We start from the raw sequence: 27,294 nt of genomic DNA on the forward strand, positions 1-27,294 counted from the left end.
CAGATGACATGATTTCACAACTTTTCATTGGCCATTTAGATATGTGAAGCATACTGTATACGGAATTGAACCTGGAGATTCAATCCGTCGAAAAATCTCAGAATCGACAAAATGGACATACGTGGTTTTCATCGGACAGCGACGATATATATATATATATATATACTACCAAACAAATGTTTGGAGTAATTAAGATTTTAATATAAAATAAAAAAATATATATTTTTTCCTTTTATTCACACATTAATCAAAAGTGACAGTAAAGACATTAATAATGTTACAAAATGTTTTCTTTCAAATGAATGTTATTCATTGAACTTTCTATTTATCAAACACTCCTTAATTATATATATATATATATATATATATATATATATATATATATATATATATATATATATATATATATATATATATATATATATATATATATATATATATATATATATGTATGTATAAAATATTAAGCAGCACAGCTGTTTTCAGAATTGATAATAACAATAAAAGATGTTTCTTGATCATCATAAATATTAATGATGCTAAATTCAGCTTTGCATCATACATAAATTGAACATATATTACATTAGAAAAAACGTATTTAAGACAGTGGATACTATTGCATAAAAGTTTACATTATTGAATTATTACATGAAGTCAAAATGGACAAAAATTCTAAATTACAACAGTGTATACTATTACATAAAAGTGGACATTATTGAATTATTACATGAAGTCAAAATGGATAAAAATTCAAAATTACGACAGTGTATACTATTACATAAAAGTGGAAATTATTCAATTATTACATAAAGTCAAAATGGACAAAAATTCAAAATTACGACAGTGTATACTATTACATAAAAGTGGAAATTATTCAATTATTACATAAAGTCAAAATGGACAAAAATTCAAAATTACGACAGTGGACACTATTACATAAAAGTGGAAATTATTCAATTATTACATAAAGTCAAAATGGACAAAAATTCAAAATTACGACAGTGTATACTATTACATAAAAGTGGAACATTTTAAAAGTGGAAAATTTTAAATTATTACAAAGTCAAAATGGCCAAAAATTAAAAATTACGACAGTGTATACTATTACATAAAAGTGGAAATTATTCAATTATTACATAAATTCAAAATGGACAAAAATTCAAAATTACGACTGTATACTATTACATAAAATTGGAAATTATTCAATTATTACATAAAGTCAAAATTGACAAAAATTCAAAATTACGACAGAGTATACTATTACATAAAAGTGGAAAGTTTTCAATTATTACATAAAGTCAAAATGGACAAAAATTCAAAATTACGACAGTGTATACTATTACAAAAAAAGTTGACATTATTCAATTAATACATAAAGTCAAACTGGACAAAATTAAAAAATTACGACAGTGTATACTATTACATAAAAGTGGAAAAATTTGAATTATTACATAAAGTCAAAACGGACAAAAATTCAAAATTACGACAGTGTATACTATTACATAAAAGTTGACATTATTCAATTATTACATAAGGTCAAAATGGACAAAAATTCAAAATTACGACAGTGTATACTATTACATAAAAGTGGAAAGTTTTCAATTATTACATAAAGTCAAAATGGACCCAAGTCAACACTTCAAACTCGCTGTGCTCCTCAATCCATTCCTGAACCATTTTTGCTGTTTGGCGGTGCATTATCCTGCTGAAAGAGCCACAGCCACCAGGGAATACCGTTATGCTTGGTGTATGAATATAATACATGAAGTGTTAGTGTTAAATAATTAGTAGTAGGGTTTTTTTATTGTTTGATGTTTTTCAAAATAAAACTTTATATAATGCACATATTGTTTGTTTTCCCTATTCCACCTATGTAGAAAACCTTGGAGTTTTAGTACCCTTATAGCACATTGTTACCCGGAAGCAACAAACTAAAATCTGGTTCAGGGGTGGATGGGGGGGGGGGGGTGACACCTTTTATGATGGATATATTATCAGGGACCCCCAATCTCCCAAAAAATGGGATGAAATTCCCCTCCCCCCAAAAAAATTTAAAATCATGCCATAGAGTGTTAAGACAGTGGATACTGTTTCATAAAAGTATAACATTTACATTTAGTCATTTAGCAGACGCTTTTATCCAAAGCCACTTACAAATGAGAGCAATAGAAGCAACTAGAACAGACAAGGGCAACAATATGCAAGTGCTGTAACAAGTCTCAGTTAATCAAGCACAGAACAGAATTATTATTATTTTTTTAATACATTAGACAGACAGAAAATGAATAGAATGGTAGAATGACCGGTATAAATTACCGGTATTCAATTATTACATAAAGTCAAAATGGACAAAAATTCAAAATTACAACAGTGTATACTATGACATAAAAGCGGAAATTATTTAATTATTACATAAAGTCAAAATGGACAAAAATTCAAAATTACGACAGTGTATACTATTACATAAAAATGGAAATTATTCAATTATTACATAAAGTCAAAATGGACAAAAATTCAATATTACGACAGTGTATACTATTAAATAAAAGTGGAAATTATTCAATTATTACATAAAGTCAAAATGGACAAAAATTCAAAATTACGACAGTGTATACTGTGACGACTCCTCTGAGTGGGGTTTCCCCAGGCTCAGGTGGATGATTGGCTGGCTCCGCCCTTTCAAGTGGTTATTCCGTACACCTGTGGTGGACTTCCTGTCGAGCGTGTTGAAAAGGAGCATGAGGAAAAGGCCAAGGAGAGCGACAGACTGGACATGATTTTCATTTACGTTTGGGTTCCTTTAAAGTTGTTTTTCCTTTGACACATCCAACACTAGCAACAGCACATTACTTTTCCATGCATTCATTACATTACACCACTGATTCCTGACGGTTACATTTATTTACTGTTTTCTTTCTGTATAGGTCTATTTTTGTTAATCAATTTGGGTATTTTTTCGGCTTTCTTGTGTCCCTCTTTTTGTTGCATCCCTTTTTGAGCTACGGGACGTAACAATACTATTACATAAAAGTGGAAATTATTCAATTATTACATAAAGTCAAAATGGACAAAAATTCAAAATTACGACAGAGGACACTATTACATAAAAGTGGAAATTATTCAATTATTACATAAAGTCAAAATGGACAAAAATTCTAAATTACGACAGTGTATACTATTAAATAAAAGTGGAAATTATTCAATTATTACATAAAGTCAAAATGGACAAAAATTCAAATTTACGACAGTGTATACTATTACATAAAAGTTGACATTATTCAATTAATGCATAAAGTCAAAATGGACAAAAATTCTAAATTACGACAGTGTATACTATTAAATAAAAGTGGAAATTATTCAATTATTACATAAAGTCAAAATGGACAAAAATTAAAAATTACGACAGTGGACACTATTACATAAAAGTGGAACAATTATTACATAAAGTCAAAATGGACAAAAATTCTAAATTACGACAAGGTATAATGTTACATAAAAGTGGAAATTATTCAATTATTACATGAAGTCAAAATGGACAAAAATTCAAAATTACGACAAGGTATAATGTTACATAAAAGTGGAAATTATTCAATTATTACATAAAGTCAAAATGGACAAAATTCAAAATGACGACAGTGTATACTATTACATAAAAGTGGAAATTATTCAATTATTACATAAAGTCAAAATGGACAAAAATTCCAAATTACGACAGTGGACACTATTACATAAAAGTGGAAATTATTCAATTATTACATAAAGTCAAAATGGACAAACATTTCTAAATTACGACAATGTATACTATTACATAAAAGTGGAAAGTTTTCAATTATGACATAAAGTCTAAATGGACAAAAATTCAAAATAACGACAGTGTATACTATTACATAAAAGTTGACATTATTCAATTAATACATAAAGTCAAACTGGACAAAAATTAAAAATTACGACAGTGGACACTATTACATAAAAGTGGAACAATTATTACATAAAGTCAAAATTGACAAAAATTCCAAATTACAACAGTGTATACTATTACATAAAAGTGGAAATTATTCAATTATTACATAAAGTCAAAATGGACAAAAATTAAAAAATTACGACAGTGTATACCATTACTGAAAGTGGAAAATTTTAAAAGTTGAAAATTTTACATTATTACAAAGTCAAAATGGACAAAAATTAAAAATTACGACAATGTATACTATTACATAAATGTGGAAATTATTCAATTATTACATTACGTCAAGATGGACAAAAATTCTAAATTACGACAGTGTATACTAATACATTAAAAGTGGAACATTTTAAAAGTGGAACATTTTAAATTATTACAAAGTCAAAATGGACAAAAATTAAAAATTACGACAATGTATACTATTACATAAATGTGGAAAGTTTTCAATAATTACATTAAGTCAAAATGGACAAAAATTCTAAATTACGACAGTGTATACTATTACATAAAAGGTGAAATTATTAAATTATTACATAAAGTCAAAATGGACAAAAATTCCAAATTACGACAGTGTATACTATTACATCATAGTGGAAAATTTTAAAAGTGGAAAATTTTAAATTATTACACAGTCAAAATGGACAAAAATTAAAAATTACGACAGTGTATACTATTACATCATAGTGGAAAATTTTAAAACTGGAACATTTCAAATTATTACACAGTCAAAATGGACAAAATAAAAAATTACGACAGTGAATACTCTTACATAAAAGTGGAATTTATTCAATTATTACATAAAGTCAAAATGGACAAAATTTCAAAATTACAACAGTGTATACTATTACATAAAAGTTGACATTATTCAATTAATACATGAAGTCAAACTGGACAAAAATTCAAAGTTACGACAGTGTATGCTATTACATAAAAGTGGAAAGTTTTCAATTATTACATAAAATCACAATGGACAAAAATTCAAAATTACAACAGTGTATGCTATTACATAAAAGTGGAAAGTTTTCAATTATTACATAAAATCACAATGGACAAAAATAAAAAATTACGACAGTGGATACTCTTACATAAAAGTGGAAATTATTCAATTATTACATAAAGTCAAAATTGACAAAAATACTAAATTACGACAGTGTATATTATTACATAAAAGTGGAAAAATTTAAATTATTACATTAAGTCAAAACGGACAAAAATTCAAAATTACGACAGTGTATACTATTACATAAAAGTGGAAATTATTCAATTATTACATAAAATCAAAATGGACAAAAATACAAAATTACGACAGTGTATACTATTACATAAAAGTTGACATTATTCAATTAATACATAAAGTCAAACTGGACAAAAATTTAAAATTACGACAGTGTATACTATTACATAAAAGTGGAAAAATTTAAATTATTACATTAAGTCAAAATTGACAAAAATTCTAAATTACGACAAGGTATACTGTTAAATAAAAGTGGAAATTATTCAATTATTGCATAAAGTCAAAATGGACAAAAATTCAAAATTACGACAGTGTATACTATTACATAAAAGTTGACATTATTCAATTATTACATTAAGTCAAAATGGACAAAAATTCCAAATTACGACAGTGGATACTATTACATAAAAGTGGAAATTATTCAATTATTACATAAAGTCAAAATGGACAAACATTTCTAAATTACGACAGTGTATACTATTACATAAAAGTGAAAAGTTTTCAATTATGACATAAAGTCTAAATGGACAAAAATTCAAAATTACGACAGTGTATACTATTACATAAAAGTTGACATTATTCAATTAATACATAAAGTCAAACTGGACAAAAATTTAAAATTACGACAGTGGACACTATTACATAAAAGTGGAACAATTATTACATAAAGTCAAAATTGACAAAAATTCCAAATTACGACAGTGTATACTATTACATAAAAGTGGAAATTATTCAATTATTACATAAAGTCAAAATGGACAAAAATTAAAAAAATTACGACAGTGTATCCCATTACTTAAAGTGGAAAATTTTAAAAGTTGAAAATTTTACATTATTACAAAGTCAAAATGGACAAAAATTCAAAATTACAACAGTGTATACTATGACATAAAAGCGGAAATTATTCAATCATTACATTACGTCAAGATGGACAAAAATTCAAAGTTACGACAGTGTATACTATTACATAAAAGTGGAAAGTTTTCAATTATTACATAAAATCACAATGGACAAAAATTCAAAATTACAACAGTGTATACTATTACGTAAAAGTTGACATTATTCAATTAATACATAAAGTCAAACTGGACAAAAATTTAAAATTACGACAGTGTATACTATTACATAAAAGTGGAAAAATTTAAATTATTACATTAAGTCAAAATTGACAAAAATTCTAAATTACGACAAGGTATACTGTTAAATAAAAGTGGAAATTATTCAATTATTGCATAAAGTCAAAATGGACAAAAATTCAAAATTACGACAGTGTATACTATTACATAAAAGTTGACATTACTCAATTATTACATTAAGTCAAAATGGACAAAAATTTCCAAATTACGACAGTGGATACTATTACATAAAAGTGGAAATTATTCAATTATTACATAAAGTCAAAATGGACAAACATTTCTAAATTACGACAGTGTATACTATTACATAAAAGTGAAAAGTTTTCAATTATTACATAAAGTCAAAATTGACAAAAATACTAAATTACGACAGTGTATACTATAACATCAAAAGTGGAAATTATTCAATTATTACATAAATTCAAAATGGACAAAAATACTAAATTACGACAGTGTATACTATTACATAAAAGTGGAAAAATTTAAATTATTACATTAAGTCAAAACGGACAAAAATTCTAAATTACGACAGTGTATACTATTACATAAAAGTGGAAATTATTCAATTATTACATAAAATCAAAATGGACAAAAATACAAAATCACGACAGTGTATACTATTACATAAAAGTGGAAATTATTCAATTATTACATAAAGTCAAAATGGACAAAAATTCAAAATTACGACAGAGGACACTATTACATAAAAGTGGAAATTATTCAATTATTACATAAAGTCAAAATGGACAAAAATTCTAAATTACGACAGTGTATACTATTAAATAAAAGTGGAAATTATTCAATTATTACATAAAGTCAAAATGGACAAAAATTCAAATTTACGACAGTGTATACTATTACATAAAAGTTGACATTATTCAATTAATGCATAAAGTTAAAATGGACAAAAATTTAAAATTACGACAGTGTATACTATTACATAAAAGTGGAAAGTTTTCAATAATTACATTAAGTCAAAATGGACAAAAATTCTAAATTACAACAGTGTATACTATTACATAAAAGGTGAAATTATTAAATTATTACATAAAGTCAAAATGGACAAAAATTCCAAATTACGACAGTGTATACTATTACATTATAGTGGAAAATTTTAAAAGTGGAAAATTTTAAATTATTACACAGTCAAAATGGACAAAAATTCAAAATTACGACAGTGTATACTATTACATCATAGTGGAAAATTTTAAAACTGGAACATTTCAAATTATTACACAGTCAAAATGGACAAAAATAAAAAATGACGACAGTGCATACTCTTACATAAAAGTGGAAATTATTCAATTATTACATAAAGTCAAAATGGACAAAATTTCAAAATTACAACAGTGTATACTATTACATAAAAGTTGACATTATTCAATTAATACATGAAGTCAAACTGGACAAAAATTCAAAGTTACGACAGTGTATGCTATTACATAAAAGTGGAAAGTTTTCAATTATTACATAAAATCACAATGGACAAAAATTCAAAATTACAACAGTGTATGCTATTACATAAAAGTGGAAAGTTTTCAATTATTACATAAAATCACAATGGACAAAAATAAAAAATTACGACAGTGGATACTCTTACATAAAAGTGGAAATTATTCAATTATTACATAAAGTCAAAATTGACAAAAATACTAAATTACGACAGTGTATACTATTACATAAAAGTGGAAAAATTTAAATTAATACATTAAGTCAAAATGGACAAAAATTCTAAATTACGACAGTGTATACTATTACATAAAAAGTGGAAATTATTCAATTATTACATAAATTCAAAATTGACAAAAATACTAAATTACAACAGTGTATACTATTACATAAAAGTGGAAAAATGTAAATTATTACATTAAGACAAAACGAACAAAAATTCAAAATTACGACAGTGTATACTATTACATAAAAGTGGAAATTATTCAATTATTACATAAATTCAAAATGGACAAAAATTCTAAGTTACGACAGTGTATGCTATTACATAAAAGTGGAAAGTTTTCAATTATTACATAAAATCACAATGGACAAAAATTCAAAATTACAACAGTGTATACTATTACATAAAAGTGGAAAAATTTAAATTATTACAATAAGTCAAAACGGACAAAAATTCTAAATTACGACAGTGTATACTATTACATAAAAGTGGAAATTATTCAATTATTACATAAAATCAAAATGGACAAAAATACAAAATTACGACAGTGTATACTATTACATAAAAGTGGAAATTATTCAATTATTACATAAAGTCAAAATGGACAAAAATTCAAAATTACGACAGAGGACACTATTACATAAAAGTGGAAATTATTCAATTATTACATAAAGTCAAAATGGACAAAAATTCTAAATTACGACAGTGTATACTATTAAATAAAAGTGGAAATTATTCAATTATTACATAAAGTCAAAATGGACAAAAATTCAAATTTACGATAGTGTATACTATTACATAAAAGTTGACATTATTCAATTAATGCATAAAGTCAAAATGGACAAAAATTAAAAATTACGACAGTGTATACTATTACATAAAAGTGGAAAGTTTTCAATAATTACATTAAGTCAAAATGGACAAAAATTCTAAATTACGACAGTGTATACTATTACATAAAAGGTGAAATTATTAAATTATTACATAAAGTCAAAATGGACAAAAATTCCAAATTACGACAGTGTATACTATTACATCATAGTGGAAAATTTTAAAAGTGGAAAATTTTAAATTATTACACAGTCAAAATGGACAACAATTAAAAATTACGACAGTGTATACTATTACATCATAGTGGAAAATTTTAAAACTGGAACATTTCAAATTATTACACAGTCAAAATGGACAAAAATAAAAAATTACGACAGTGCATACTCTTACATAAAAGTGGAAATTATTCAATTATTACATAAAGTCAAAATGGACAAAATTTCAAAATTACAACAGTGTATACTATTACATAAAAGTTGACATTATTCAATTAATACATGAAGTCAAACTGGACAAAAATTCAAAGTTACGACAGTGTATGCTATTACATAAAAGTGGAAAGTTTTCAATTATTACATAAAATCACAATGGACAAAAATTCAAAATTACAACAGTGTATGCTATTACATAAAAGTGGAAAGTTTTCAATTATTACATAAAATCACAATGGACAAAAATAAAAAATTACGACAGTGGATACTCTTACATAAAAGTGGAAATTATTCAATTATTACATAAAGTCAAAATTGACAAAAATACTAAATTACGACAGTGTATACTATTACATAAAAGTGGAAAAATTTAAATTAATACATTAAGTCAAAATGGACAAAAATTCTAAATTACGACAGTGTATACTATTACATAAAAAGTGGAAATTATTCAATTATTGCATAAATTCAAAATTGACAAAAATACTAAATTACGACAGTGTATACTATTACATAAAAGTGGAAAAATTTAAATTATTACATTAAGTCAAAACGGACAAAAATTCAAAATTACGAAAGTGTATACTATTACATAAAAGTTGACATTATTCAATTAATACATAAAGTCAAACTGGACAAAAATTTAAAATTACAACAGTGTATACTATTACATAAAAGTGGAAAAATTTAAATTTTTACATTAAGTCAAAATTGACAAAAATTCCAAATTACGACAAGGTATACTGTTAAATAAAAGTGGAAATTATTCAATTATTGCATAAAGTCAAAATGGACAAAAATTCAAAATTACGACAGTGTATACTATTACATAAAAGTTGACATTATTCAATTATTACATTAAGTCAAAATGGACAAAAATTCCAAATTACGACAGTGGATACTATTACATAAAAGTGGAAATTATTCAATTATTACATAAAGTCAAAATGGACAAACATTTCTAAATTACGACAGTGTATACTATTACATAAAAGTGGAAAGTTTTCAATTATGACATAAAGTCTAAATGGACAAAAATTCAAAATTACGACAGTGTATACTATTACATAAAAGTTGACATTATTCAATTAATACATAAAGTCAAACTGGACAAAAATTAAAAATTACGACAGTGGACACTATTACATAAAAGTGGAACAATTATTACATAAAGTCAAAATTGACAAAAATTCCAAATTACGACAGTGTATACTATTACATAAAAGTGGAAATTATTCAATTATTACATAAAGTCAAAATGGACAAAAATTAAAAAATTACGACAGTGTATACCATTACTTAAAGTGGTAAATTTTAAATTATTACATTAAGTCAAAACGGACAAAAATTCTAAATTACGACAGTGTATACTATTACATAAAAGTGGAAATTATTCAATTATTACATAAAATCAAAATGGACAAAAATACTAAATTACGACAGTGTATACTATTACATAAAAGTGGAAAAATTTAAATTATTACATTAAGTCAAAACGGACAAAAATTCTAAATTACGACAGTGTATACTATTACATAAAAGTGGAAATTATTCAATTATTACATAAAATCAAAATGGACAAAAATACAAAATTACGATAGTGTATACTATTACATAAAAGTGGAAATTATTCAATTATTACATAAAGTCAAAATGGACAAAAATTCAAAATTACGACAGAGGACACTATTACATAAAAGTGGAAATTATTCAATTATTACATAAAGTCAAAATGGACAAAAATTCTAAATTACGACAGTGTATACTATTAAATAAAAGTGGAAATTATTCAATTATTACATAAAGTCAAAATGGACAAAAATTCAAATTTACGACAGTGTATACTATTACATAAAAGTTGACATTATTCAATTAATGCATAAAGTCAAAATGGACAAAAATTAAAAATTACGACAGTGTATACTATTACATAAAAGTGGAAAGTTTTCAATAATTACATGAAGTCAAAATGGACAAAAATTCTAAATTACGACAGTGTATGCTATTACATAAAAGTGGAAAGTTTTCAATTATTACATAAAATCACAATGGACAAAAATTCAAAATTACAACAGTGTATGCTATTACATAAAAGTGGAAATTTTTCAATTATTACATAAAATCACAATGGACAAAAATAAAAAATTACGACAGTGGATACTCTTACATAAAAGTGGAAATTATTCAATTATTACATAAAATCAAAATTGACAAAAATACTAAATTACGACAGTGTATACTATTACATAAAAGTGGAAAAATTTAAATTAATACAATAAGTCAAAATGGACAAAAATTCTAAATTACGACAGTGTATACTATTACATAAAAAGTGGAAATTATTCAATTATTACATAAATTCAAAATTGACAAAAATACTAAATTACGACATTGTATACTATTAAATAAAAGTGGAAAAATTTAAATTATTACATTAAGTCAAAACGGACAAAAATTCAAAATTACGACAGTGTATACTATTACATAAAAGTGGAAATTATTCAATTATTACATAAAATCAAAATGGACAAAAATACAAAATTACGACAGTGTATACTATTACATAAAAGTTGACATTATTCAATTAATACATAAAGTCAAACTGGACAAAAATTTAAAATTACGACAGTGTATACTATTACATAAAAGTGGAAAAATTTAAATTATTACATTAAGTCAAAATTGACAAAAATTCTAAATTACGACAAGGTATACTGTTAAATAAAAGTGGAAATTATTCAATTATTGCATAAAGTCAAAATGGACAAAAATTCAAAATTACGACAGTGTATACTATTACATAAAAGTTGACATTATTCAATTATTACATTAAGTCAAAATGGACAAAAATTCCAAATTACGACAGTGGATACTATTACATAAAAGTGGAAATTATTCAATTATTACATAAAGTCAAAATGGACAAACATTTCTAAATTACGACAGTGTATACTATTACATAAAAGTGAAAAGTTTTCAATTATGACATAAAGTCTAAATGGACAAAAATTCAAAATTACGACAGTGTATACTATTACATAAAAGTTGACATTATTCAATTAATACATAAAGTCAAACTGGACAAAAATTAAAAATTACGACAGTGGACACTATTACATAAAAGTGGAACAATTATTACATAAAGTCAAAATTGACAAAAATTCCAAATTACGACAGTGTATACTATTACATAAAAGTGGAAATTATTCAATTATTACATAAAGTTAAAATGGACAAAAATTAAAAAATTACGACAGTGTATACCATTACTTAAAGTGGAAAATTTTAAAAGTTGAAAATTTTACATTATTACAAAGTCAAAATGGACAAAAATTCAAAATTACAACAGTGTATACTATGACATAAAAGCGGAAATTATTCAATTATTACATTACGTCAAGATGGACAAAAATTCAAAGTTACGACAGTGTATACTATTACATAAAAGTGGAAAGTTTTCAATTATTACATAAAATCACAATGGACAAAAATTCAAAATTACAACAGTGTATACTATTACGTAAAAGTTGACATTATTCAATTAATACATGAAGTCAAACTGGACAAAAATAAAAAATTACTACAGTGGATACTCTTACATAAAAGTGGAAATTATTCAATTATTACATAAAGTCAAAATTGACAAAAATACTAAATTACGACAGTGTATACTATTACATCAAAAGTGGAAATTATTCAATTATTACATAAATTCAAAATGGACAAAAATACTAAATTACGACAGTGTATACTAATACATAAAAGTGGAAAAATTTTAATTATTACATTAAGTCAAAACGGACAAAAATTCAAAATTACGACAGTGTATACTATTACATAAAAGTGGAAATTATTCAATTATTACATAAAATCAAAATGGACAAAAATACAAAATTACGACAGTGTATACTATTACATAAAAGTTGACATTATTCAATTAATACATAAAGTCAAACTGGACAAAAATTTAAAATTACGACAGTGTATACTATTACATAAAAGTGGAAAAATTTAAATTATTACATTAAGTCAAAATTGACAAAAATTCTAAATTACGACAAGGTATACTGTTAAATAAAAGTGGAAATTATTCAATTATTGCATAAAGTCAAAATGGACAAAAATTCAAAATTACGACAGTGTATACTATTACATAAAAGTTGACATTATTCAATTATTACATTAAGTCAAAATGGACAAAAATTCCAAATTACGACAGTGGATACTATTACATAAAAGTGGAAATTATTCAATTATTACATAAAGTCAAAATGGACAAACATTTCTAAATTACGACAGTGTATACTATTACATAAAAGTGAAAAGTTTTCAATTATGACATAAAGTCTAAATGGACAAAAATTCAAAATTACGACAGTGTATACTATTACATAAAAGTTGACATTATTCAATTAATACATAAAGTCAAACTGGACAAAAATTAAAAATTACGACAGTGGACACTATTACATAAAAGTGGAACAATTATTACATAAAGTCAAAATTGACAAAAATTCCAAATTACGACAGTGTATACTATTACATAAAAGTGGAAATTATTCAATTATTACATAAAGTTAAAATGGACAAAAATTAAAAAATTACGACAGTGTATACCATTACTTAAAGTGGAAAATTTTAAAAGTTGAAAATTTTACATTATTACAAAGTCAAAATGGACAAAAATTCAAAATTACAACAGTGTATACTATGACATAAAAGCGGAAATTATTCAATTATTACATTACGTCAAGATGGACAAAAATTCAAAGTTACGACAGTGTATACTATTACATAAAAGTGGAAAGTTTTCAATTATTACATAAAATCACAATGGACAAAAATTCAAAATTACAACAGTGTATACTATTACGTAAAAGTTGACATTATTCAATTAATACATGAAGTCAAACTGGACAAAAATAAAAAATTACTACAGTGGATACTCTTACATAAAAGTGGAAATTATTCAATTATTACATAAAGTCAAAATTGACAAAAATACTAAATTACGACAGTGTATACTATTACATCAAAAGTGGAAATTATTCAATTATTACATAAATTCAAAATGGACAAAAATACTAAATTACGACAGTGTATACTAATACATAAAAGTGGAAAAATTTTAATTATTACATTAAGTCAAAACGGACAAAAATTCAAAATTACGACAGTGTATACTATTACATAAAAGTGGAAATTATTCAATTATTACATAAAATCAAAATGGACAAAAATACAAAATTACGACAGTGTATACTATTACATAAAAGTTGACATTATTCAATTAATACATAAAGTCAAACTGGACAAAAATTTAAAATTACGACAGTGTATACTATTACATAAAAGTGGAAAAATTTAAATTATTACATTAAGTCAAAATTGACAAAAATTCTAAATTACGACAAGGTATACTGTTAAATAAAAGTGGAAATTATTCAATTATTGCATAAAGTCAAAATGGACAAAAATTCAAAATTACGACAGTGTATACTATTACATAAAAGTTGACATTATTCAATTATTACATTAAGTCAAAATGGACAAAAATTCCAAATTACGACAGTGGATACTATTACATAAAAGTGGAAATTATTCAATTATTACATAAAGTCAAAATGGACAAACATTTCTAAATTACGACAGTGTATACTATTACATAAAAGTGAAAAGTTTTCAATTATGACATAAAGTCTAAATGGACAAAAATTCAAAATTACGACAGTGTATACTATTACATAAAAGTTGACATTATTCAATTAATACATAAAGTCAAACTGGACAAAAATTAAAAATTACGACAGTGGACACTATTACATAAAAGTGGAACAATTATTACATAAAGTCAAAATTGACAAAAATTCCAAATTACGACAGTGTATACTATTACATAAAAGTGGAAATTATTCAATTATTACATAAAGTTAAAATGGACAAAAATTAAAAAATTACGACAGTGTATACCATTACTTAAAGTGGAAAATTTTAAAAGTTGAAAATTTTACATTATTACAAAGTCAAAATGGACAAAAATTCAAAATTACAACAGTGTATACTATGACATAAAAGCGGAAATTATTCAATTATTACATTACGTCAAGATGGACAAAAATTCAAGTTACGACAGTGTATACTATTACATAAAAGTTGACATTATTCAATTAATGCATAAAGTCAAACTGGACAAAAATAAAATTTTTTTACAGTGGATACTCTTACATAAAAGTGGAAATTATTCAATTATTACATAAAGTCAAAATTGACAAAAATACTAAATTACGACAGTGTATACTATTACATCAAAAGTGGAAATTATTCAATTATTACATAAATTCAAAATGGACAAAAATACTAAATTACGACAGTGTATACTAATACATAAAAGTGGAAAAATTTAAATTATTACATTAAGTCAAAACGGACAAAAATTCTAAATTACGACAGTGTATACTATTACATAAAAGTGGAAATTATTCAATTATTACATAATGTCAAAATTGACAAAAATTCAAAATTACGACAGTGTATACTAGTACATAAAAGTTGACATTATTCAATTATTACATTAAGTCAAAATGGACAAAAATTCCAAATTACGACAGTGGATACTATTACATAAAAGTGGAAATTATTCAATTATTACATAAAGTCAAAATGGACAAACATTTCTAAATTACGACAGTGTATACTATTACATAAAAGTGGAAAAATTTACATTATTACATTAAGTCAAAACGGACAAAAATTCAAAATTACGACAGTGTATACTATTACATAAAAGTGGAAATTATTCAATTATTACATAAAATCAAAATGGACAAAAATACAAAATTACGACAGTGTATACTATTACATAAAAGTTGACATTATTCAATTAATACATAAAGTCAAACTGGACAAAAATTTAAAATTACAACAGTGTATACTATTACATAAAAGTGGAAAAATTTAAATTTTTACATTAAGTCAAAATTGACAAAAATTCTAAATTACGACAAGGTATACTGTTAAATAAAAGTGGAAATTATTCAATTATTGCATAAAGTCAAAATGGACAAAAATTCAAAATTACGACAGTGTATACTATTACATAAAAGTGGAAATTATTCAATTATTACATAAAATCAAAATGGACAAAAATACTAAATTACGACAGTGTATACTATTACATAAAAGTGGAAAAATTTAAATTATTACATTAAGTCAAAACGGACAAAAATTCTAAATTACGACAGTGTATACTATTACATAAAAGTGGAAATTATTCAATTATTACATAAAATCAAAATGGACAAAAATACAAAATTACGATAGTGTATACTATTACATAAAAGTGGAAATTATTCAATTATTACATAAAGTCAAAATGGACAAAAATTCAAAATTACGACAGAGGACACTATTACATAAAAGTGGAAATTATTCAATTATTACATAAAGTCAAAATGGACAAAAATTCTAAATTACGACAGTGTATACTATTAAATAAAAGTGGAAATTATTCAATTATTACATAAAGTCAAAATGGACAAAAATTCAAATTTACGACAGTGTATACTATTACATAAAAGTTGACATTATTCAATTAATGCATAAAGTCAAAATGGACAAAAATTAAAAATTACGACAGTGTATACTATTACATAAAAGTGGAAAGTTTTCAATAATTACATGAAGTCAAAATGGACAAAAATTCTAAATTACGACAGTGTATGCTATTACATAAAAGTGGAAAGTTTTCAATTATTACATAAAATCACAATGGACAAAAATTCAAAATTACAACAGTGTATGCTATTACATAAAAGTGGAAATTTTTCAATTATTACATAAAATCACAATGGACAAAAATAAAAAATTACGACAGTGGATACTCTTACATAAAAGTGGAAATTATTCAATTATTACATAAAGTCAAAATTGACAAAAATACTAAATTACGACAGTGTATACTATTACATAAAAGTGGAAAAATTTAAATTAATACAATAAGTCAAAATGGACAAAAATTCTAAATTACGACAGTGTATACTATTACATAAAAAGTGGAAATTATTCAATTATTACATAAATTCAAAATTGACAAAAATACTAAATTACGACATTGTATACTATTACATAAAAGTGGAAAAATTTAAATTATTACATTAAGTCAAAACGGACAAAAATTCAAAATTACGACAGTGTATACTATTACATAAAAGTGGAAATTATTCAATTATTACATAAAATCAAAATGGACAAAAATACAAAATTACGACAGTGTATACTATTACATAAAAGTTGACATTATTCAATTAATACATAAAGTCAAACTGGACAAAAATTTAAAATTACGACAGTGTATACTATTACATAAAAGTGGAAAAATTTAAATTATTACATTAAGTCAAAATTGACAAAAATTCTAAATTACGACAAGGTATACTGTTAAATAAAAGTGGAAATTATTCAATTATTACATAAAGTCAAAATGGACAAACATTTCTAAATTACGACAGTGTATACTATTACATAAAAGTGGAAAGTTTTCAATTATGACATAAAGTCTAAATGGACAAAAATTCAAAATTACGACAGTGTATACTATTACATAAAAGTTGACATTATTCAATTAATACATAAAGTCAAACTGGACAAAAATTAAAAATTACGACAGTGGACACTATTACATAAAAGTGGAACAATTATTACATAAAGTCAAAATTGACAAAAATTCCAAATTACGACAGTGTATACTATTACATAAAAGTGGAAATTATTCAATTATTACATAAAGTCAAAATGGACAAAAATTAAAAAATTACGACAGTGTATACCATTACTTAAAGTGGAAAATTTTAAATTATTACATTAAGTCAAAACGGACAAAAATTCTAAATTACGACAGTGTATACTATTACATAAAAGTGGAAATTATTCAATTATTACATAAAATCAAAATGGACAAAAATTCAAAGTTACGACAGTGTATGCTATTACATAAAAGTGGAAAGTTTTCAATTATTACATAAAATCACAATGGACAAAAATTCAAAATTACAACAGTGTATACTATTACATAAAAGTGGAAAAATTTAAATTATTACATTAAGTCAAAACGGACAAAAATTCTAAATTACGACAGTGTATACTATTACATAAAAGTGGAAATTATTCAATTATTACATAAAATCAAAATGGACAAAAATACAAAATTACGACAGTGTATACTATTTTATAAAAGTGGAAATTATTCAATTATTACATAAAGTCAAAATGGACAAAAATTCAAAATTACGACAGAGGACACTATTACATAAAAGTGGAAATTATTCAATTATTACATAAAGTCAAAATGGACAAAAATTCTAAATTACGACAGTGTATACTATTACATAAAAGTGGAAATTATTCAATTATTACATAAAGTCAAAATGGACAAAAATTCAAATTTACGACAGTGTATACTATTACATAAAAGTTGACATTATTCAATTAATGCATAAAGTCAAAATGGACAAAAATTAAAAATTACGACAGTGTATACTATTACATAAAAGTGGAAAGTTTTCAATAATTACATTAAGTCAAAATGGACAAAAATTCTAAATTACGACAGTGTATACTATTACATAAAATGTGAAATTATTAAATTATTACATAAAGTCAAAATGGACAAAAATTCCAAATTACGACAGTGTATACTATTACATCATAGTGGAAAATTTTAAAAGTGGAAAATTTTAAATTATTACACAGTCAAAATGGACAAAAATTAAAAATTACGACAGTGTATACTATTACATCATAGTGGAAAATTTTAAAACTGGAACATTTCAAATTATTACACAGTCAAAATGGACAAAAATAAAAAATTACGACAGTGCATACTCTTACATAAAAGTGGAAATTATTCAATTATTACATAAAGTCAAAATGGACAAAATTTCAAAATTACAACAGTGTATACTATTACATAAAAGTTGACATTATTCAATTAATACATGAAGTCAAACTGGACAAAAATTCAAAGTTACGACAGTGTATGCTATTACATAAAAGTGGAAAGTTTTCAATTATTACATAAAATCACAATGGACAAAAATTCAAAATTACAACAGTGTATGCTATTACATAAAAGTGGAAAGTTTTCAATTATTACATAAAATCACAATGGACAAAAATAAAAAATTACGACAGTGGATACTCTTACATAAAAGTGGAAATTATTCAATTATTACATAAAGTCAAAATTGACAAAAATACTAAATTACGAAAGTGTATACTATTACATAAAAGTGGAAAAATTTAAATTAATACATTAAGTCAAAATGGACAAAAATTCTAAATTACGACAGTGTATACTATTACATAAAAAGTGGAAATTATTCAATTATTACATAAATTCAAAATTGACAAAAATACTAAATTACGACAGTGTATACTATTACATAAAAGTTGACATTATTCAATTAATACATAAAGTCAAACTGGACAAAAATTTAAAATTACGACAGTGTATACTATTACATAAAAGTGGAAAAATTTAAATTATTACATTAAGTCAAAATTGACAAAAATTCTAAATTACGACAAGGTATACTGTTAAATAAAAGTGGAAATTATTCAATTATTGCATAAAGTCAAAATGGACAAAAATTCAAAATTACGACAGTGTATACTATTACATAAAAGTTGACATTATTCAATTATTAAATTAAGTCAAAATGGACAAAAATTCCAAATTACGACAGTGGATACTATTACATAAAAGTGGAAATTATTCAATTATTACATAAAGTCAAAATGGACAAACATTTCTAAATTACGACAGTGTATACTATTACATAAAAGTGGAAAGTTTTCAATTATGACATAAAGTCTAAATGGACAAAAATTCAAAATTACGACAGTGTATACTATTACATAAAAGTTGACATTATTCAATTAATACATAAAGTCAAAATGGACAAAAATTCAAAATTACGACAGTGTATACTATTACATAAAAATGGAAATTATTCAATTATTACATAAAGTCAAAATGGACAAAAATTCAATATTACGACAGTGTATACTATTAAATAAAAGTGGAAATTATTCAATTATTACATAAAGTCAAAATGGACAAAAATTCAAAAATACGACAGTGTATACTGTGACGACTCCTCTGAGTGGGGTTTCCCCAGGCTCAGGTGGATGATTGGCTGGCTCCGCCCTTTCAAGTGGTTATTCCGTACACCTGTGGTGGACTTCCTGTCGAGCGTGTTGAAAAGGAGCATGAGGAAAAGGCCAAGGAGAGCGACAGACTGGCATGATTTTCATTTACGTTTGGGTTCCTTTAAAGTTGTTTTTCCTTTGACACATCCAACACCAGCAACAGCACATTACTTTTCCATGCATTCATTACATTACACCACTGATTCCTGACGGTTACATTTATTTACTGTTTTCTTTCTGTATAGGTCTATTTTTGTTAATAAATTTGGGTATTTTTTCGGCTTTCTTGTGTCCCTCTTTTTGTTGCATCCCTTTTTGAGCTACGGGACGTAACAATACTATTACATAAAAGTGGAAATTATTCAATTATTACATAAAGTCTAAATGGACAAAAATTCAAAATTACGACAGAGGACACTATTACATAAAAGTGGAAATTATTCAATTATTACATAAAGTCAAAATGGACAAAAATTCTAAATTACGACAGTGTATACTATTAAATAAAAGTGGAAATTATTCAATTATTACATAAAGTCAAAATGGACAAAAATTCAAATTTACGACAGTGTATACTATTACATAAAAGTTGACATTATTCAATTAATGCATAAAGTCAAAATGGACAAAAATTCTAAATTACGACAGTGTATACTATTAAATAAAAGTGGAAATTGTTCAATTATTACATAAAGTCAAAATGGACAAAAATTTAAAATTACGACAGTGGACACTATTACATAAAAGTGGAACAATTATTACATAAAGTCAAAATGGACAAAAATTCTAAATTACGACAAGGTATAATGTTACATAAAAGTGGAAATTATTCAATTATTACATGAAGTCAAAATGGACAAAAATTCAAAATTACGACAGTGGAACTATTACATATATGTCAAAATTATTCAATTATTACATAAAGTCAAAATGGACAAAATTCAAAATGACGACAGTGTATACTATTACATAAAAGTGGAAATTATTCAATTATTACATAAAGTCAAAATGGACAAAAATTCCAAATTACGACAGTGGACACTATTACATAAAAGTGGAAAGTTTTCAATTATTACATAAAGTCAAAATGGACAAACATTTCTAAATTACGACAATGTATACTATTACATAAAAGTGGAAAGTTTTCAATTATGACATAAAGTCTAAATGGACAAAAATTCAAAATAACGACAGTGTATACTATTACATAAAAGTTGACATTATTCAATTAATACATAAAGTCAAACTGGACAAAAATTAAAAATTACGACAGTGGACACTATTACATAAAAGTGGAACAATTATTACATAAAGTCAAAATTGACAAAAATTCCAAATTACGACAGTGTATACTATTACATAAAAGTGGAAATTATTCAATTATTACATAAAGTCAAAATGGACAAAAATTAAAAAATTACGACAGTGTATACCATTACTTAAAGTGGAATATTTTAAAAGTGGAACATTTTAAATTATTACAAAGTCAAAATGGACAAAAATTAAAAATTACGACAATGTATACTATTACATAAATGTCAAAATTATTCAATTATTACATAAAGTCAAAATGGACAAAATTCAAAATGACGACAGTGTATACTATTACATAAAAGTGGAAATTATTCAATTATTACATAAAGTCAAAATGGACAAAAATTCCAAATTACGACAGTGGACACTATTACATAAAAGTGGAAATTATTCAATTATTACATAAAGTCAAAATGGACAAACATTTCTAAATTACGACAATGTATACTATTACATAAAAGTGGAAAGTTTTCAATTATGACATAAAGTCTAAATGGACAAAAATTCAAAATAACGACAGTGTATACTATTACATAAAAGTTGACATTATTCAATTAATACATAAAGTCAAACTGGACAAAAATTAAAAATTACGACAGTGGACACTATTACATAAAAGTGGAACAATTATTACATAAAGTCAAAATTGACAAAAATTCCAAATTACGACAGTGTATACTATTACATAAAAGTGGAAATTATTCAATTATTACATAAAGTCAAAATGGACAAAAATTAAAAAATTACGACAGTGTATACCATTACTTAAAGTGGAATATTTTAAAAGTGGAACATTTTAAATTATTACAAAGTCAAAATGGACAAAAATTAAAAATTACGACAATGTATACTATTACATAAATGTGGAAAGTTTTCAATTATTACATTACGTCAAGATGGACAAAAATTCTAAATTACGACAGTGTATACTATTACATAAAAGGTGAAATTATTAAATTATTACATAAAGTCAAAATGGACAAAAATTCCAAATTATGACAGTGTATACTATTACATCATAGTGGAAAATTTTAAAACTGGAACATTTCAAATTATTACACAGTCAAAATGGACAAAAATTAAAAATTACGACAGTGCATACTCTTACATAAAAGTGGAAGTTATTCAATTATTACATAAAGTCAAAATGGACAAAATTTCAAAATTACAACAGTGTATACTATTACATAAAAGTTGACATTATTCAATTAATACATGAAGTCAAACTGGACAAAAATTCAAAGTTACGACAGTGTATGCTATTACATAAAAGTGGAAAGTTTTCAATTATTACATAAAATCACAATGGACAAAAATTCAAAATTACAACAGTGTATGCTATTACATAAAAGTGGAAAGTTTTCAATTATTACATAAAATCACAATGGACAAAAATAAAAAATTACGACAGTGGATACTCTTACATAAAAGTGGAAATTATTCAACTATTACATAAAGTCAAAATTGACAAAAATACTAAATTACGACAGTGTATACTATTACATAAAAGTGGAAAAATTTAAATTAATACATTAAGTCAAAATGGACAAAAATTCTAAATTACGACAGTGTATACTATTACATAAAAAGTGGAAATTATTCAATTATTACATAAATTCAAAATTGACAAAAATACTAAATTACGACAGTGTATACTATTACATAAAAGTGGAAAAATTTAAATTAGTACATTAAGTCAAAACGGACAAAAATTCAAAATTACGACAGTGTATACTATTACATAAAAGTGGAAATTATTCAATTATTACATAAAATCAAAATGGACAAAAATACAAAATTACGACAGTGTATACTATTACATAAAAGTTGACATTATTCAATTAATACATAAAGTCAAACTGGACAAAAATTTAAAATTACGACAGTGTATACTATTACATAAAAGTGGAAAAATTTAAATTATTACATTAAGTCAAAATTGACAAAAATTCTAAATTACGACAAGGTATACTGTTAAATAAAAGTGGAAATTATTCAATTATTGCATAAAGTCAAAATGGACAAAAATTCAAAATTACGACAGTGTATACTATTACATAAAAGTTGACATTATTCAATCATTACATTAAGTCAAAATGGACAAAAAATCCAAATTACGACAGTGGATACTATTACATAAAAGTGGAAATTATTCAATTATTACATAAAGTCAAAATGGACAAACATTTCTAAATTACGACAGTGTATACTATTACATAAAAGTGGAAAGTTTTCAATTATGACATAAAGTCTAAATGGACAAAAATTCAAAATTACGACAGTGTATACTATTACATAAAAGTTGACATTATTCAATTAATACATAAAGTCAAACTGGACAAAAATTAAAAATTACGACAGTGGACACTATTACATAAAAGTGGAACAATTATTACAAAAAGTCAAAATTGACAAAAATTCCAAATTACGACAGTGTATACTATTACATAAAAGTGGAAATTATTCAATTATTACATAAAGTCAAAATGGACCAAAATTAAAAAATTACGACAGTGTATACCATTACTTAAAGTGGAAAATTTTAAAAGTTGAAAATTTTACATTATTACAAAGTCAAAATGGACAAAAATTCAAAATTACAACAGTGTATACTATGACATAAAAGCGGAAATTATTCAATTATTACATTACGTCAAGATGGACAAAAATTCAAAGTTACGACAGTGTATACTATTACATGAAAGTGGAAAGTTTTCAATTATTACATAAAATCACAATGGACAAAAATTCAAAATTACAACAGTGTATACTATTACGTAAAAGTTGACATTATTCAATTAATACATGAAGTCAAACTGGACAAAAATAAAAAATTACTACAGTGGATACTCTTACATAAAAGTGGAAATTATTCAATTATTACATAAAGTCAAAATTGACAAAAATACTAAATTACGACAGTGTATACTATTACATAAAAAGTGGAAATTATTCAATTATTACATAAATTCAAAATTGACAAAAATACTAAATTACGACAGTGTATACTATTACATAAAAGTGGAAAAATTTTAATTAATACATTAAGTCAAAATGGACAAAAATTCTAAATTACGACAGTGTATACTATTACATAAAAAGTGGAAATTATTCAATTATTACATAAATTCAAAATTGACAAAAATACTAAATTACGACAGTGTATACTATTACATAAAAGTGGAAAAATTTAAATTAGTACATTAAGTCAAAACGGACAAAAATTCAAAATTACGACAGTGTATACTATTACATAAAAGTGGAAATTATTCAATTATTACATAAAATCAAAATGGACAAAAATACAAAATTACGACAGTGTATACTATTACATAAAAGTTGACATTATTCAATTAATACATAAAGTCAAACTGGACAAAAATTTAAAATTACGACAGTGTATACTATTACATAAAAGTGGAAAAATTTAAATTATTACATTAAGTCAAAATTGACAAAAATTCTAAATTACGACAAGGTATACTGTTAAATAAAAGTGGAAATTATTCAATTATTGCATAAAGTCAAAATGGACAAAAATTCAAAATTACGACAGTGTATACTATTACATAAAAGTTGACATTATTCAATCATTACATTAAGTCAAAATGGACAAAAATTCCAAATTACGACAGTGGATACTATTACATAAAAGTGGAAATTATTCAATTATTACATAAAGTCAAAATGGACAAACATTTCTAAATTACGACAGTGTATACTATTACATAAAAGTGGAAAGTTTTCAATTATGACATAAAGTCTAAATGGACAAAAATTCAAAATTACGACAGTGTATACTATTACATAAAAGTTGACATTATTCAATTAATACATAAAGTCAAACTGGACAAAAATTAAAAATTACGACAGTGGACACTATTACATAAAAGTGGAACAATTATTACAAAAAGTCAAAATTGACAAAAATTCCAAATTACGACAGTGTATACTATTACATAAAAGTGGAAATTATTCAATTATTACATAAAGTCAAAATGGACAAAAATTAAAAAATTACGACAGTGTATACCATTACTTAAAGTGGAAAATTTTAAAAGTTGAAAATTTTACATTATTACAAAGTCAAAATGGACAAAAATTCAAAATTACAACAGTGTATACTATGACATAAAAGCGGAAATTATTCAATTATTACATTACGTCAAGATGGACAAAAATTCAAAGTTACGACAGTGTATACTATTACATGAAAGTGGAAAGTTTTCAATTATTACATATAATCACAATGGACAAAAATTCAAAATTACAACAGTGTATACTATTACGTAAAAGTTGACATTATTCAATTAATACATGAAGTCAAACTGGACAAAAATAAAAAAATTACTACAGTGGATACTCTTACATAAAAGTGGAAATTATTCAATTATTACATAAAGTCAAAATTGACAAAAATACTAAATTACGACAGTGTATACTATTACATAAAAAGTGGAAATTATTCAATTATTACATAAATTCAAAATTGACAAAAATACTAAATTACGACAGTGTATACTATTACATAAAAGTGGAAAAATTTAAATTATTACATTAAGTCAAAACGGACAAAAATTCTAAATTACGACAGTGTATACTATTACATAAAAGTGGAAAAATTTAAATTATTACATTAAGTCAAAATTGACAAAAATTCTAAATTACGACAGTGTATACTATTACATAAAAGTGGAAATTATTCAATTATTGCATAAAGTCAAAATGGACAAAAATTCAAAATTACGACAGTGTATACTATTACATAAAAGTTGACATTATTCAATTATTACATTAAGTCAAAATGGACAAAAATTCCAAATTACGACAGTGGATACTATTACATAAAAGTGAAAAATTATTCAATTATTACATAAAGTCAAAATGGACAAACATTTATAAATTACGACAGTGTATACTATTACATAAAAGTGGAAAGTTTTCAATTATGACAAAGTCTAAATGGACAAAAATTCAAAATTACGACAGTGTATACTATTACATAAAAGTTGACATTATTCAATTAATACATAAAGTCAAACTGGACAAAAATTAAAAATTACGACAGTGGACACTATTACATAAAAGTGGTACAATTATTACATAAAGTCAAAATTGACAAAAATTCCAAATTACGACAGTGTATACTATTACATAAAAGTGGAAATTATTCAATTATTACATTACGTCAAGATGGACAAAAATAAAAAATTACTACAGTGGATACTCTTACATAAAAGTGGAAATTATTCAATTATTACATAAAGTCAAAATGGACAAAAATTCCATGTTACGACATTGTATACTATTACAAAAAAGTGGAAAAATTTAAATTATTACATCAAGTCAAAACGGACAAAAATTCTAAATTACGACAGTGTATACTATTACATAAAAGTGGAAATTATTCAATTATTACATAAAATCAAAATGGACAAAAATAAAAAATTACGACAGTGTATACTATTACATAAAAGTTGACATTATTCAATTAATACATAAAGTCAAAC

This window comes from Gobio gobio, assembly GCF_949357685.1.
Source record: "Gobio gobio genome assembly, chromosome: 16".
NCBI lineage: Eukaryota > Metazoa > Chordata > Actinopteri > Cypriniformes > Gobionidae > Gobio > Gobio gobio.